Below are 17112 nucleotides of genomic sequence, written 5' to 3' on the forward strand. Positions count from 1 at the left end.
ATAAGGAAGGGAACAATTCTGGACCAAATATTCAGAAATGAACCGGGGCAAATGGAAGGCATATCACTAGGGGAATATTCTGGAGACTGTGATCGTAACTCAGAAAAGGATACTTATGGAAAAGGATGAGGAAGGCTTGGGGATAAAAGTTCTAAACTGAGGAAAGGCTAATTTTACTATGATAAGAAACGATTTGGCCCAGGTAAATGGGAAGCAGTTACTTGTAGATAAAATGTGTTAGTGGGAGATATTCATGGAGGAAATGGTAAAAGGACAGAGAAAATATGGTCCCATCAAGACAAAAGGTAGAACAAGGATTGAAGAAGCCTGGGTGAAAAGGAACATAAAGTTTAGGATTTAGAAAATAAAAGACTGTCACATCCTTAATGGAGTATGAAAAATGCAAGGACAATTTAAGGAGGAAATTAGAAAAGCAATGAGACTGCAAGAGAAAGAATTGGCAGGTAGAATAAATGAAAAACTAAAGGGTTTTGTTAAATACATGAAAAACAAGAGAATCATCATGGAAAGCTACGGGACCATAGAGATAGTCTGTGTGTGGGCACCGTCCAAAATGAATATGTTGCACCCGTCTTCACAATGGAAAAAGAAAACACAATTATAGATGGAGGAATGTAAAACATTAGCATGAGAGAGTCAAGATACTGGAGGGTTTAGCAGTCATATAAGTGCATAAACCTCTATGCCTGGATGACATGTATCCAGGCTGTTGAAGAAAGCTAGGGAGGTGACATCAGGAGCTCTGGAAGCAAATCTCAAATCCCCTGGGGCCACAGGTGAGGTACCAGCAGAATGGAAGACTGCTAATGCCATCCTTTTATTGAAAAAAGGAAGGGATAGATCAAGAAATTAAAGGCAAGTCAGGATAATGTCAAGGGTTGGGACATTATTAGAAAAGGGGACAGAATATCTCTACTTTAGGAAAGACACAAATTAAACAGGGACAGTGAGCATGGATATTTTTAAAGGAGGGCATGTTTTACAGATTTGATCAAGACCTTTGAGGAAGTAACCAGGAATACTAATGAGATTAATGTATTTGATGTAGTCTACCTGGACTTTATCAAGACTTCTGATAATATCTCTCATAGCAGATTGGTCAAGAAAGTAAGAGCCCACAGGGTCTAAGGCAAAGAGGCAGATTAGATCCAAAAGTGGTTGAGAGGCAGAACGTTGAAGATGATGATAGAGTGATGGTTCTGTAACTGGGTCTGTTTCCAGTGGAATTCCACAGAGCTTAGTGCTGGGGCACTTGCAGTACAATAATCATTGGGTCTCAACTGAAGGGAATGTGATCAAGAAGTTTGCAAATGACACCAAAATCGGTCGGGTAATAAATTGTGAGAAAGATAGTCATAACCAACTGGAGTTTATCAAAAGACTGGTCAGGTGGGCAGTGGTGAGCAGAATTCAAACCAGAAATATGTGATTTTGGGGAGAGCTAACAAGGCAAGAGAATATACTATGAATAGTAGGAGCCTGGAAAGTATTGAAGATTGGAGGGGCCCTGGTTGATAGATAACAGAGCAGCTCAATAAGGTAATTAAGAAAGCATTTGGATACTTGCCTTTATGTCTTCATTAGCTGAGGCATAGAATGCAAGAGCTAGAAGGTTATGCTTGATCTGTACAAAATGTTGGTTAGGCCACAACTGGAGGACTGCATGCAGTTCTGATCACCATATTATAGTGATTGGAATGAAGGCCTGGTGGATCTAAATGACTATGATATCCTTGATCGGGGTTATTAATGAGGACCAATCAGGGAGTCCTACCTGACAGATATAAACAGGAGATAAAACCTCCTCCTCTGTTTCTGGCTGCACTTCAGTCCCACGCTCCTGATCTTCGGGCACCCGGTACGGAGGAGGGAGGGCAGGTCCGAGGACCTCCTCGTGGGTCTGCTCCTGGGCCTGGCCAAACTGGCCATCAACAGGTCCAGGCAGCGGGCCGTGGAGGGGGTCGTTAGGGCCGACTGCCTGCCCCTCTTCCGGGGTTACGTTAGAGCCCGGGTGTCCTTGGAGAAGGAGCACGCGGTGTCCACCGACACCCTGGAGTCGTTCAGGGAGAGGTGGGCGCCGCAGGGAGTGGAGTGCATCATTTCTCCCTCCAACTCTATTTTGATTTGATCCCTACCCTCCCCTTCACTGTTTTGCTCACACAGCATTGCCCTGTGGTTTGAAGGGCAGTGGTTGTCACTGGCCACGCGGGTGTTATTCATATCTTCCTGGTGGTGGAAATTGAATAAAGATTCGCGCACTTTGTGTCTTTCACTGTGTTTTACACCTGCACACACACACCATGGGTGCTGGGGAATAAAAATAAGCATTACCGCAGTTAGGCGGTAGTGTGGGGGTTAAATTTAAAAAAAGAAGAAAAAAGAAAAAAATAAACAAAAAAAAAGGAAAGAAAAAAGAAAAAAAAAAGAAAAGAAAAGAAAAAAAAGGAAAAAAAAAATGAAACAGGGGAGTCTCACTGTAAAAAAAGAAAAAAAAAGAAAAAAAAAGAAAAAAAAAATAAACAGGAGATAAAACCTCCTCCTCTGCTTTTGGCTGCACTTCAGTCCCACGCTCCTGATCTTCGGGCACCCGGTACGGAGGAGGGAGGGCAGGTTTGAAGACCTCCTCGTGGGTCTGCTCCTGGGCCTGGCCAAACTGGCCATCAACAGGTCCAGGCAGCGGGCTGTGGAGGGGGTCGTTAGGGCCGACTGCCTGCCCCTCTTCCGGGGTTACGTTAGAACCCGGGTGTCCTTGGAGAAGGAGCACGCGGTGTCCACCAACACCCTGGAGTCGTTCAGGGAGAGGTGGGCGCCGCAGGGAGTGGATTGTATCATTTCTCCCTCCAACTCTATTTTGATTTAGTCCCTACCCTCCCCTTCACTGTTTTGCTCACACAGCATTGCCCTGTGGTTTGAAGGGCAGTGCTTGTCACTGGCCACTCGGGTGTTTTTCATATCTTCCTGGTGGTGGAAACTGAATAAAGATTCGTGCACTTTGTGTCTTTCACTGTGTCTCACACCTGCACACACACACCATGGGTGCTGGGGAAAAAATAAGCACTACCGCAGTTAGGCGGTAGTGTGGGGGTTAAAAAAAGAAAAGAAAAAATAAAAGAAGAAAAAAAAACAGGAGATAAAACCTCCTCCTCTGCTTTTGGTTGCACTTCAGTCCCACGCTCCTGATCTTTGGGCACCCAGTACGGAGGAGGGAGGGCAGGTTTGAAGACCTCCTCGTGGGTCTGCTCCTGGGCCTGGCCAAACTGGCCATCAACAGGTCCAGGCAGCGGGCCGTGGAGGGGGTCGTTAGGGCCGACTGCCTGCCCCTCTTCTGCGGTTACGTTAGAGCCCGGGTGTCCTTGGAGAAGGAGCATGCGGTGTCCACCAACACCCTGGAGTTGTTCAGGGAGAGGTGGGTGCCGCAGGGAGTGTATTATTTCCCCCTCCAACTCTATTTTGATTTAGTCCCTACCCGCCCCTTCACTGTTTTAAAAAAAAGGAAGTGTTCCCCTCCAACTCTATTTTGATTTAGTCTCTACCCTCCCCTTCACTGTTTTTGATCACAAAGCACTGCCTTTTGATGTGAAGGGCAGTGCTTGTCACTGGCCACTCGGGTGTTTTTCTATCTTCCTGGTGGTGGAAATTGAATAAAGATTCATGTACTTTGTGTCTCTCATTGTATCTCACACCTGCACACGCACACCATGGGTGCTGAGGGAAAAAATAACCACTACTGCAGTTAGGCGGTAGTGTGGGGGGGTTTAAAAAAATTTAAAATGGGATTGATCACACAGCATTGCCCTTTTGTGAAGGGCACTGCTTGTCACTGGCCACTTGGGTGTTTTTCCCTTTTGAAAAAGAGAAAAAAAATAAACAGGAGATAAAACCTCCTCCTCTGCTTTTGGTTGCACTTCAGTCCACGTTCTTGATCTTTGGGCACCCAGTATGGGTGAGTGCCGAACCAGAGGACACAGCTTAAAAATACGGGGTAGACCATTTAGGACAGAGATGAGGAGAAACTTCTTCACCCAGACAGTGGTGGCTGTGTGGAATGCTCTGCCCCAGAGGGCAGTGGAGGCCCAGTCTCTGGATTAATTTAAGAAAGAGTTGGATAGAGCTCTCAAGGATTGTGGAATCAAGGGTTATGGAGATAAGGCAGGAACAGGATACTGGTTAAGGATGATCAGCCATGATCATATTGAATGGTGGTGCAGGCTCGAAGGGCAGAATGGCCTACTCCTGCACCTATTGTCTATTGTCTATCGTCGATTGTATCCATCTTATGAAATCTATAAGAATATCAAAGAATACTAGCACAGTGATCTCCTGGACACACCCTCGACTGTCTAAATGTCAGAGGGAAATTGATTTGCTGTAGTTACACACAAATATTCTACCTAGCTATAGATGTGAAATGCATAATTCAAATAAATAAACGTATTTTAAATAATAACAGAACAAGTAAGGCACCTGAACAATCTATGAAAAGTGATTTCGTTTTCCTTCAGAAAATCCATTATGAGAAAAAAGTCAGTGGTTTCTGAGGTTAAGCTATCAAAAAGCTTTGAATATTATCAAATGTGTTTTACACTGAGCTTCTGAGTGTCATGGAGATAATTCTGACCCAGTGATTGAGGAGTGCAGATCAGAAAGAAAGCAAGCCTGAACCACCAGCTCGGTAGATGTGGTTAATGCAGCTTGGTGATATGTCAGAATAAAAATCTTTTAACAATTTTACGAACTTCTTTAATGAACTAGTTTCTTTTAAGAAGCAGACAAGAACATATTGATCAATTATGACTTCCAGGCTTTTGGCACATGGCATGATATTGATTTTCCGACACTTGACAGAAATGGTAGAATAAAACTTCATTTATTCTACAAATGATTTGTTTTAAATTGGCAAGACATCTGCATCCCCCAGGCTTGCCAGATGTTCCCTGCACAACCCTCCCACCCTTTGCACCTTCTTGTAAGTATTAGATTCTTATCTGTAAGAAAACTTAACATTCTCCATATTTTCCCATTTCGTTCTCGCTTTGAATTCATGCCAGAACTATTAACCTGCTCTCGTTCACTGTATCTTTCTGCAAGTCAGTTTAGCACCCAATAAAATTGATTCAAAATATTAATATCTCTAACTAAGGAGAATTGCCCTTCATCCCAAACTTGTATTAACCTTCCACCAACTGTTTGTTCACACTTAATATATTTCTAGTAGCCTTTATTATTTAACTTTATGACTGAGACCATTCTATGCAAGGCAAGCCAAAACAAATAAAGTTAGAAAGAAAACCAATAAAAATTGTAATATCTTTGAGGAATTAATTCAGTTCCCACTTGCAATTCCTGAATAAAATTGTTGGTCTAGTGTGACTTGCTGAAGTCATTGATTGTGGATGGGCCTCCAGAAGCACAGGCCAGGCTAAGCATCCCATTCCTGCTGGAGGGAAAACCTCATGAAGTCAGTAACAAGAATGGGCTGTCATGGGGAAGCTTCTGGATGACTAATTACACTCATTATCGTGCCACGTAAAGGTCATTATCGCTGAGCACACCATAGTTTAGCAGTGTCTCAAGTATTCTCCAGAACCCTCAAGGGTTTCCCATGCTTTTTGAAGGCCATTCAGCAGACACTGTCCAGTTTGCCAGTGGCTTCATATTTTTATCACAAGCACTTGGCAGGTTATGAAGGAACTCTCTGAGAGCCACTCCTCTCATTGACTTCCATGGGAACTGCTCTGTAGCCCTTGGTCCACCACACTTACCTTTCTCGAGGCACCCATGATAATGTCTGGTGAAAGCCTCATTGGATTAATGGCAGCAGGAGGTCAGTTGGCTGGAAGGCTGGTTTCCAATGCAGAGTGAAGCCAACTGCACGCGTTCAGTTCCCACACTGAGGTTATCACGAAGAAGTCTGTCTTCCCCCTCACCTGAGTCATGCTGACCCTCAGTTTCAACAACCAACAGTTGTCTCTTGCTAATGACTATGGTCTGGCAAGATTATGGTGACTTTTTTTTATGGTAGCAAACTCCAGTCCTGGTGGATTCTGTCAGCAGTGGAGAGCTGCTGGCTCCTGAAAGCCTGCCAGATGGGATTTCTAATATAGGGGCCCTAAATTCTAGCAGAGGCCCAATGCAGGCCATTTAATCCTTCTTTGAAGCAACATGGATTTTCCATATGTTCACCAAATGGCAAGTACATTGCAGTCATAAATTCTAGTCAAAGAGGGAGCCCTGATAAGTTACACATTACTATTTTATATTGAGAACTAAAAACCCAAAACTTCAGAAAGATGTTAACTTGACACAAATTATTCCTTCTTTAACAAATCTGACTGCAGTTGCTTTTTTTTTCAATGAAGAGTTTTTGTTTTTACATAACTGATCTAAAATTCATGCCTAACTAACTGCTATCTTGATGCAAGTTCCCGAACTTACCAACTTTAAGTGTTGCTCCTCCAGATAGAAACAGCACACAAATAGATTTGAGTAACTCAACCACTCAAAACATTTTAGAAAATAAGCAATGCTAAGTTTATTGATGACCCACTTTTCCTGGATTATTTCAGAAATACCAGTTCTGACAGCTTACTTGAGGAATATATATCTAACAATCACTGGTTTGTAAGGATTCCCTGCTCCTTCCTGTGATTTCTACCAGCGACTGTTATTTAAAATTGGCTGCAGTAGCCATTTTGTTGAAAGGGTTTTTGTTAGCAATCCATGGTTAAAATGCATCCTTCCTTCTTCTCAGTATCATCCACGACTCTCTCTTCCTTCATACCAAAATGATCAATTGTGAATGTGTTGGATTTTTGTAGGTCGATCCCTTTTATGTTCCTCAGGAAGACTTTGTAGGGTGGACTGGAAAGGCTGTACTTTTATTTTTTTTTTGGTACCTAGGTCAAAGGAAGTAAAGGGAATAACTGAAAAGCAGCACGGAAACTAGAAAGGAAAGGAAAGATAGTGACAAAGAGAGTTCTTACCTCTCACAATGTGCACTGCCAGCATCAACATTCGTCTTCAGATGTAAGGATCAGTGGAAGGGTCATAAAAGAAGCCAGAATTGAGAAGGCCTTGGAATTTATAGAAACTGAAAATGAAAAATGTAGTGATAGGCTCTCGCAGCAGAATAAAAGATCAGGTAAAATTTAAGAATTAAAAGGACAAGCAAGGGTGTTTACCCCGTGTCATAACAGTTTGGCGGCTTATCCAGGATAACTGTTATGACATGGGGTAGACCCTCCTGCTTAATTTAAACCAGCAACACAGAAAAGATTTTGCCCATGCAGTAATCTGTGAAAATTCGAGAGGCCAAGAATTATTTAAAGTAAAAATTAACAACTTTATTGCTGAAAGTATAACAGAGATTAATTAACAAACATCTATTTACAACTCCTTTCTCTAACCCATCTTTTACTTTCCCTTCTATAATACTAGTCTGATAAAACCTCTGATTAAGATTTACCAAAATTCAAGTTTTCAAAACCAGCCAGATGTCGAATCTTCTCGTTATGTCTTCTCTGTCTTTCTTCTTCTTAGGGATTTCTGTTTCACAGGTAACTGATCAATAAAGGTACCTTTAACAGAGTTATCTTTCCGGGCACCCTTGCAGATGCTGGTGGCTTGGCAGTTCTTCCAACTGTTCAATTTTCCCCGGTCTTATACTCCCAAAGCATTGGATTGTGTCATTGGCTTTTAAGGTTGTCAATATATTAAATTCAAACTTGATTGGAGTTTGGTATTTTTTGGGGTATAATTTAAACTGATTGGCCTAATTCAAACTTGTTTTGTCATCTCCAGGCAACCAGTTAATCAAGTTGTTTGACCAAATGTTACATTATATCTTGTTCGGAACACTTAGTGCTGTGTCAGGTAGTTCTGCTAGGTTTTAACTCACTTAAAGGTACAGTACACTCACATCTTCACAACAAGAGCTGAAATGGCAATCATTAGGGGACATACTTTTAAGCTGATTTGGAGGAAGGTTTAGGGGAGATGTCAGAGGTATTTTTTTTTAAACAGAGAGTGCTGGGTGTGTGGAATGCATTTCCAGCAGTGGTAGTAGAGTCAGATACATTAGGGACATTTGGGTCATTTGGAGAGGCACATGGATGATAGTAAAATGTAGGATATGTAGGTTAGTTTGATTTTAGAGTAGGATAAAAGCTTGGCACAACATAGAGGGCTGAAGGGTCTGTAATGTGGTATACTGTTCTATGTTCTATGTAAATCTTTTGGCTTGAGGGCCTTAATTTTGATGCTAGTGTTCCATGGTCTATAAACTCTCTCTATGTTGGAGGACCTTTTGTCTCCTAGATGTCCTTCATTGAGGACATCATTAGTGATATCCCAGGATGGGTTGGTTCATTACCTTATTTGGAAGACCCTTAATCCTTTCTGTGCAGGAACTCTTCTCTGCTAACCCAAGTGATTAGGCTTCATAACAACATCTGGGGAACGGGGGTGATCCTGTCATCTTGTGCAATTCCAGTTGCTTGGTGAAAACAATTATATTCTTTGCTGTGGTGTCTTGGATTTCTGAGCCAAATAATTTCTTCTATTTGACTATGTTCTGAATCTGTGGATGTTAGTCCATCTTCCATATAACTGATTGACCAATTTTTGAAAAAAGTAGAGTGTGGATAGCCTCTAAGCACATGATAATGAAAATTAAATTTTGAAGGAATCTAACAAATTAAAATTAAAACATCAATTTGAAGAATGATGGTGTACATCAACCAAAAGGTACAAGCTACATGGACTATTTAGGCATAATTACAAAGACTACCAGGAGCCAGGTATGATTTTTGTCTGTTTCCATTATGCTAGACTGCCTATTCTCCATCCAAAGACCAGAACATCATCAAATCAGGTCCAGGTTCAGGCAGCTTCAACATTAACATTTTTAGAACCATTACCATATACAGCAGGATCAAAAATACTTAACAATGGTTTGTCTGTACAAATTGCTGGGTTCTTTAATAACCAACAAAATTCTGGAGCCAGGACCTTTTGGCTCAGAGGAAGAAAGTATCACTTGCATTAAGTGTTTGATTATCTCCTTGAAGAGTGCGGCTATTAAGATCTTTAAGTAAACTGCATTACTGTACTACCTCATAGAAACAGATTATCACACTGGATATTATGCCATCGGAGCTCTTTAATCAAGAGAATCCCAGTTTCCTGCAGAGAGGTCAGGTAATCATTAAATACAGACATAAAGACATTAAGCTTAAAATTCTTATTTCTGTGCGTTTTGCAACATGACTAGCACACTTCCAAAGTTGATTACAAAACAAAAACAACCAACAATAACATGAGAACAACTTAAAAAATTAATGGACATGATTTTTTTTCTGTTCATTTTTTTTCTATCTCCCAAAGGTTGTGCTGTTGGTTTAGTTTACTGACATTTTGTCAGCTGCTTCAAGCATGAAAAACTCAGTCTGACAGCATAATCCATTAAAAAATATCTATATGGTGCATAGTCCAATTGAACATAAAGAGTTTTCAGTGTTTAGATTATAAATAACATGTTGTTAGTTTCTAAAGTTTGCAATTTATTCCGCTTTAAGAATTATTTGAAATGGTACAGCTTCATCTGAAATACAGTTGACCATAAATAAAAGCCATCTTATTTGTACCTGTCTTTCTACCAATCACCAGTTATGGAAAGCTTGTAATATAATATTCAGTTCTGCCTTTTGGCTGAGGATATGCTATTTTTGAAGTTTCAAATCGGAGGATGGTGTTCTGGTGTTCAAGAATATGTTGTCTAAATAATGGACAGAGTCCTGGAATATTCTGTATGTGACCAGATTATCTGGTCAGCAGAAGAGTGTAAAGTGTAATACATTCCAGCATCTGATCCTCAACACATTGAGATTGAAGAAGAGAGATTCTAGGAGTCCAAGGTGTATGAGGTAATGGGTTTGAAAAGGCTAATTTTCATTCTGTATTGGTTAGACAGATCTTACTGATTTCATACAGTGTGGAGACATGGAGTTTCACTGTGGCTTTTCGAGAAAGCAGATGCATTTGTAGCAGTTCCCTGAGGTCCCACTCATTATGCTTGTCAAATTTGGTTGCACTGATTGCCATCATGCACTAAGCCTCCTTGTTTTCTAAGAAGAATGCAGATAATATGAAGCAGTATATCCTCGACCATTAATTATACGGTCGGGCTAAGACTGAAGCATGACAAAGCAGACACCCCAAAGTACCAGAAGTGGTCATTTGGGAAAATATCAAATGGTTTCAGCGGTGCAGATCTGACCCCTATTCCAAGGAGAACAACAGCAAAAGACCCAGAAGGAAAGAAAACATTTCAAGAAAATGAGTTACCATTTTAAGAGCGCTACTGATTTGAAAGGACACAAATGGTTAGCCAGCTGATGAAACACAGTTACAATAAAGTGAGAAAGTATGGAAGTCATGCTCAATACTCCAAAGGAAATACTTTATTTAGCAGCACATAAGAAGCATAGGCAGAAGAGTGTGGTTAGTAAACAGTAAAAAGGTAGTCCTATTTGGAAAATACAGAGACCTTTCAAAAGGGGCTCTGTAAGGAACAACTGAAGGCATTATGAGACTTGTTAGACATCCATAAGGACATTAAGCTTTATGAAAAACACAGTGCCGAGGTGACATTCAGCTTCATAAGGCACAGCCCCAAAGGAGAGTGAAATAGCCAGTAAATAGATTTAGAATACAGAATTGATAAAGCCTTAGAATTTAAGCTAAAAATGAACATATTTGAAGAAATACATTGAAAGAGGCAAAGAGAAGAAGAAAAATCAGGAAATAAAATAAAGATTGAAAAGGATCAAGATGGCGGCAGAGTAGGATATTTCAGCCAGAGCTCATCTATTCCGTCTGCTTCTTTGTTGTTCTTTCTGTTTCTTTTTTCTTCTTTATTTCTCTCTCTTGGTTTTTCTTTTCTTCTTTCCTTCACACCATTATTTAAAAACTTGAGTGGCATCAAGAGTTTGTGTTTTAAATTGTGAAGGATGAGAAAATGTTCATTTAACTTGGGGAAAAGAAAGAAAACTCCATCTGGGCTTCAGAGGCAGAACCACCTTTAAAGGAAGTGCATAGCTACCATTGGATTGTTAAAACAAAGCTGAATAAAGTGGAAAGCCACTAAGCCGTACAGAAATATAACATATTTAAAGGCCTTGAAAGGAGTAAATTGCGACTGCACAGCTATTATTACAACTTAAAGCTTTCACAAAAATCTCCTTACCCTGTGTCACAGAAATACAGAATTAAAACCATTGGAAATACTGCAACAGTTCTGTTATACTAAACCTTCTAGTTATTCACCTTAAAACAGCATTTGGTGATAACAGGAGTTAGATCTCAAGGATCAGCAACTTTAAATCAATGTTAACTTGCAGCGTGGGTTGGTACCTGGGACTTCGATGTTGTGGCTATTACAGAGACATGGCTAGATCAGGGATAGGATTGGCTGTTGCAGGTTCCAGGGTTTAAATGTTTTAGTAGGGTCAGAGGTGGGGGTAAAAGAGGGGTGTGTGTGACTTTGCTTGTCAAAGATAGTATTACAGCGGTGGAAAGGAAGATGGACGAAGATTTGCCATCTGAGGTAGTTTGGGTTGAGGTTAGGAATAGGAGAGGTGAGGTCACCCTGTTAGGAGTCTTTTACAGGCCTCCTAATAGTCCTAGAATCATTGAAGAAAGGATTGCGAAGATGATTCAGGAGAAGAGTGACAGTAATAGGGTGATTGTTATGGGAGACTTTAACTTTCCTGATATTATAGACAATAGACAATAGACAATAGATGCAGGAGCAGGCCATTCTGCCCTTCGAGCCTGCACCGCCATTCAATATGATCATGGCTGATCATTCCTAATCAGTATCCTGTTCCAGCCTTATCTCCATACCCCTTGACTCCACTATCTTTAAGAGCTCTATCCAATTCTTTCTTAAATGAATCCAGAGACTGGGCCTCCACTGCCCTCTGGGGCAGAGCATTCCACACAGCCACCACTCTCTGGGTGAAGTAGTTTCTCCTCATCTCTGTCCTAAATGGTCTACCCCGTATTTTTAAGTTGTGTCCTCTGGTTCGGCATTCCCCCATCAACGGAAATATGTTCCCTCCTGCCAGAGTGTCCAGTCCTTTCATAATCCTATACGTTTCAATCGGATCCCCTCTCAGTCTTCTAAACTCAAGGGTATACAAGCCCAGTCGCTTCAGTCTTTCCGTGTAAGGCAATCCTGCCATTCCAGAAATTGACCTCGTGAACCTACGCTGCACTCCCTCAATAGCCAGAATGTCTTTCCTCAAATTTGGAGACCAGAACTGTACACAGTACTCCAGGTGTGGTCTCACCAGGGCCCTGTACAGCTGCAGAAGCACCTCTTTGCTTCTATACTCAATTCCTCTTGTATTGAAGGCCAGCATGCTATTAGCCTTCTTCACGACCTGCTGTACCTGCATGCTTGCCTTCATTGACTGGTGGACAAGAACACCCAGATCTCTCTGAACAGCCCCTTTACCTAATTTGATACCATTGAGGTAGTAATCTGCCTTCCTGTTCTTGCCACCAAAGTGGATAACCAGACATTTATCCACATTAAACTGCATCTGCCATGCATCTGCCCACTCACCTAACTTGTCCAGGTCACCCTGTAATCCCCTAACATCCTCATCACATTTCACCCTACCACCTAGCTTTGTGTCATCAGCAAATTTGCTAATGTTATTGCTGATACCATCTTCTATATCATTTACATATATTGTAAAAAGCTGCGGTCCCAGCACGGATCCCTGCGGTACCCCACTGGTCACTGCCTGCCATTCCGAAATGGAGCCGTTAATCACTACCCTTTGTTTCCTATTAGCCAACCAATTCTCTATCCAATCTAGTACTTTGCCCCCAATCCCGTGCGCCCTAATTTTACTCACTAACCTCTTGTGTGGGACTTTATCAAAAGCTTTCTGAAAGTCCAGGTACACTACATCCACTGGATCTCCCTCGTCCATCTTCCAAGTTACATCCTCAAAAAATTCAAGAAGATTAGTCAAGCATGATTTCCCCTTCATAAATCCATGCTGACTCTGTCCTATCCTGTTACTATTATCCAGATGTGCCGTAATTTCATCCTTTATAATAGACTCCAGCATCTTTCCCACCACTGAGGTCAGACTAACTGGTCTATAATTTCCTGCTTTCTCCCGCCCACCCTTCTTAAAAAGTGGCACAACATTAGCCGCCCTCCAATCCTCAGGAACTGACCCCGATTCTATTGAACTCTGGAAAATAATCACCATTGATTGGGAAAGCTATAGCTCAAGTTCGTTAGATGGGTCAGTGTTTGTGCAATGTGTGCAGGAGAGTTTCCTGACACAATATGTAGATAAGCCAACAAGAGGTGAGGCCATACTGGATTTGGTTCTGGGTAACGAACCAGGCCAGGTATTAGAACTAGAGGTAGGTGAGCACTTTGGGGACAGTGACCACAATTCGGTGATTTTTACTCTAGTGATGGAGAGGGATAAGTGTGTACTACAGGGCAAGAGTTATAGCTGGGGGCAGGGAAATTATGATGCGTTGAGGCATGACTTAGAATGTGTGGATTGGAAAAGTAGATTCCAAGGCAAGAGCGTAATTGATATGTGGAACTTGTTCAAGGAGCAACTATTGAGTGTCCTTGATAAGTGCGTACCTATCAGGCAGGGAGGAAAGGGTCGTGTGAGGGAGCCGTGGTTTAATAAGGAATTGGAATCCCTTGTTAAATGGAAGAGGGCGGCCTTTGTAAAGATGAGGTGTGAAGGTTCAATAGGGGCGATTGAGAGTTATAAGGTAGCCCGGAAGGACCTGAAGAGAGAGCTAAGAGCAGCAAGGAGGGGACATGAAAGGTCCTTAGTTGGTAGGATTAGGGAAAACCCTAAGGCTTTCTATAGGTATGTTAGGTATAAAAGAATGACTAGGGTAGGAATAGGTCCAATCAAGGATAGTAATGGGAAGTTGCGTGTGGAGGCTGAAGAGATTGGGGAGGCACTGAATGAATACTTTTCGTCAGTATTCACTCAGGAACAGGACATTGTTGTCGATATGAATACTGAGGCACGAATAAGTAGAGTGGATGGCTTTGAGATATGTAGAGAAGAGGTGTTGGAAATTCTGGCAAGAGTGAAAATAGATAAGTCCCCTGGGCCTGATGGCATTTATCCTAGGATTCTCTGGGAAGCAAGGGAGGAGATTGCAGAGCCATTGGCCTTGATTTTTGTGTCCTCTTTGTCTACAGGAGTAGTGCCAGAGGACTGGAGGCTAGCAAACGTGGTTCCCTTGTTCAAGAAGGGGAGTAAGGATAATCCTAGTAACTATAGGCCAGTGAGTCTCACTTCTGTTGTGGGCAAAGTCTTAGAGAGAATTGTAAGGGATAGGATTTATGCACATCTGGATAAGAATAATGTGATCAAGGATAGTCAGCATGGTTTTGTGAAGGGCAGGTCGTGCCTCACAAACCTTATTGAATTCTTTGGGAAGGTGACTAAGGAGGTAGATGAGGGGAAAGCGGTAGATATGGTATATATGGATTTTAGTAAGGCGTTTGATAAGGTCCCCCATGGTAGGCTACTGCAGAAAATACAGAGATATGGCATTGAGGGTGAGTTGGAGGTTTGAATTAGGAATTGGCTGGCTGGAAGAAGACAGAGGGTAATAGTTGATGGCAAAGGTTCATCTTGGAGTGCCGTCTCTAGCGGTGTTCCGCAAGGATCTGTTTTGGGACCATTGCTGTTTGTCATTTTTATAAATGACCTGGAGGAAGGGTTAGAAGGTTGGGTGAGCAAGTTTGCGGATGATACGAAAGTCGGAGGAGTTGTTGACAGTGAGGAAGGATGTGGCAGGTTACAGCGGGATATAGAGAAGCTACAGAGCTGGGCAGAAAGGTGGCAAATGGAGTTCAATGTAGCTAAGTGTGAGGTGATTCACTTTGGTAAGAATAATAAAAAGATGGGGTACTGGGCTAATGGTCGGATACTTGGTAGTGTGGAAGAGCAGAGGGATCTTGGTTCCATGTACACAGATCTCTGAAAGTTGCCACCCAGGTAAATAGTGCAGTGAAGAAGGCATATGGCGTACTGGCTTTTATTGGTAGAGGAATTGAGTTCCGGAGTCCTGAGGTCATGCTGCAGTTGTATAAGACTCTGGTGCGGCCGCATTTGGAATATTGTGTGCAGTTTTGGTCGCCATACTATAGGAAGGATGTGGAGGCACTGGAACGGGTGCAGAGGAAGTTTACCAGGATGTTGCCTGGTATGGTAGGAAGATCCTATGAGGAAAGGCTGAGGCACTTGGGGTTGTTTTCATTGGAGAAAAGAAGGTTTAGGGGTGACTTGATAGAGGTGTACAAGATGATTAGGGGGTTAGATAGGGTTGACAGTGAGAACCTTTTTCCACGTATGGAGTCAGCTATTACAAGGGGGCATAGCTTTAAATTAAGGGGGGGTAGATATAGGACTGATGTTAGGGGTAGGTTCTTCACTCAGCGAGTCGTAAGTTCATGGAATGCCCTGCCAGTAGCAGTAGTGGACTCTCCCTCTTTATGGGTATTTAAGCGGGCATTGGATAGGTGTATGGAGGATAGTGGGTTAGTGTAGGTTAGGTGGGCTTTGATCGGCGCAACATCGAGGGCCGAAGGGCTTGTACTGCGCTGTAATGTTCTATGTTCTATGTTCTATGTTAAAAAGACAGTTTCAAAATATCTTTCCAATTGAAAGATTAATCAGTCCATGAGAAATAGGAATGTATATACATAAAACCTTCTAGTCTATTGAAAGACCATACAGTTAGTGAAGGACCATACAGAACACAAGATTTGATTTCCATGAAGGTGACCATTCTTAATATATGACATTGCCTCAAAATTCAACATGAAGACTGACACTGAGCAAGTGAGTACACTATTCTATTCAATATGTTTGATTTAGATTGTGTTATTAACACTTCAAAATCTCAGCGTACTGACTTTTGAAGATTTCCTAAAAGGTTTTTGTAATTACTTTGACAAACAAGCAAAATTCTTAAAGGAGCGAGATTTAAAAATGACTGAGCTCCTAGTAGAATCTGTAGGCAATTTAATTAGTGATCTCTGCAGATTAGCGGAAAACTGTGAATATGGAGCTTTGAAATTAGATTTTGTGGGAAATAAAATTGCTGGTGGAATTCTCGACAGATCAGAAGATAAAACACAACACCTTTTGCCACAATAAACAAGTGCTGAGAACAAGAATGAGCTGTGCAACCCACCTCAGTTCATTAACAATCTTTAACTGAAGGTATCCAGACAGTACAACAGTCTACTGAACACTAAAAGCAAAATACGGTGAAAGCTAGAAATGTGAAACAAACACAGAAAATATTGGGGAAATTCAGCAAGTCTGCCAATATCAGTGGAGAGAGAAACCATGTTACCATTTCAGGTCCAGTATGACTCTTGTTCAGAATAAATCAAGAACTCAAGAGAGATAAGCTGCATATGTCTCCATGGGAACGAGACCAGCATCCACAGAGAAGAAGGAAGAAATTGTCTGATATAGACAGGACACTGCAAAAAAGAAACATCCCCTTCAGAAATTCAGGAAATACAAAGGTGAAAATATTTGTTTCAACAGAGCAGTGGACTTCCAGAATGGACATTCTCAAGATTAAAGATCCAACAAAATAATTCATGGAACAATGTGCTACATAGGAGAGAAGGGCTCCTTTGCATAGAAAATTCAGGAGAATAAAGGTCTTGCAGATAAGGTAATAGACCAACAACAATGTCTGCGCAGGATATCTGATAGATAAATGGTCCTCCAGGAAAGAAAGGATCCATATATCAGAACCAGAGTCAACAGTCCTCATCAAGAGACCTGCTATTGAAACCTGAATAGAATTCTGAAAAAAGCGAAATGTTTAGATTCCATGTATTTGTAAAGTTGGACACCCAAGGACAGATGGCATAGCGGTGAATATAATATTGTATAACGGTTTAAATAGTGGCAAAGGGGCTTGAGCAGGGGAAATTTTGTACAAGGTAATAAGACCATAAGGATAGAAAATATATAGAAGCAGAAT

The sequence above is a fragment of the Chiloscyllium punctatum genome, chromosome 12 (assembly GCF_047496795.1).
Source record: "Chiloscyllium punctatum isolate Juve2018m chromosome 12, sChiPun1.3, whole genome shotgun sequence".
NCBI lineage: Eukaryota > Metazoa > Chordata > Chondrichthyes > Orectolobiformes > Hemiscylliidae > Chiloscyllium > Chiloscyllium punctatum.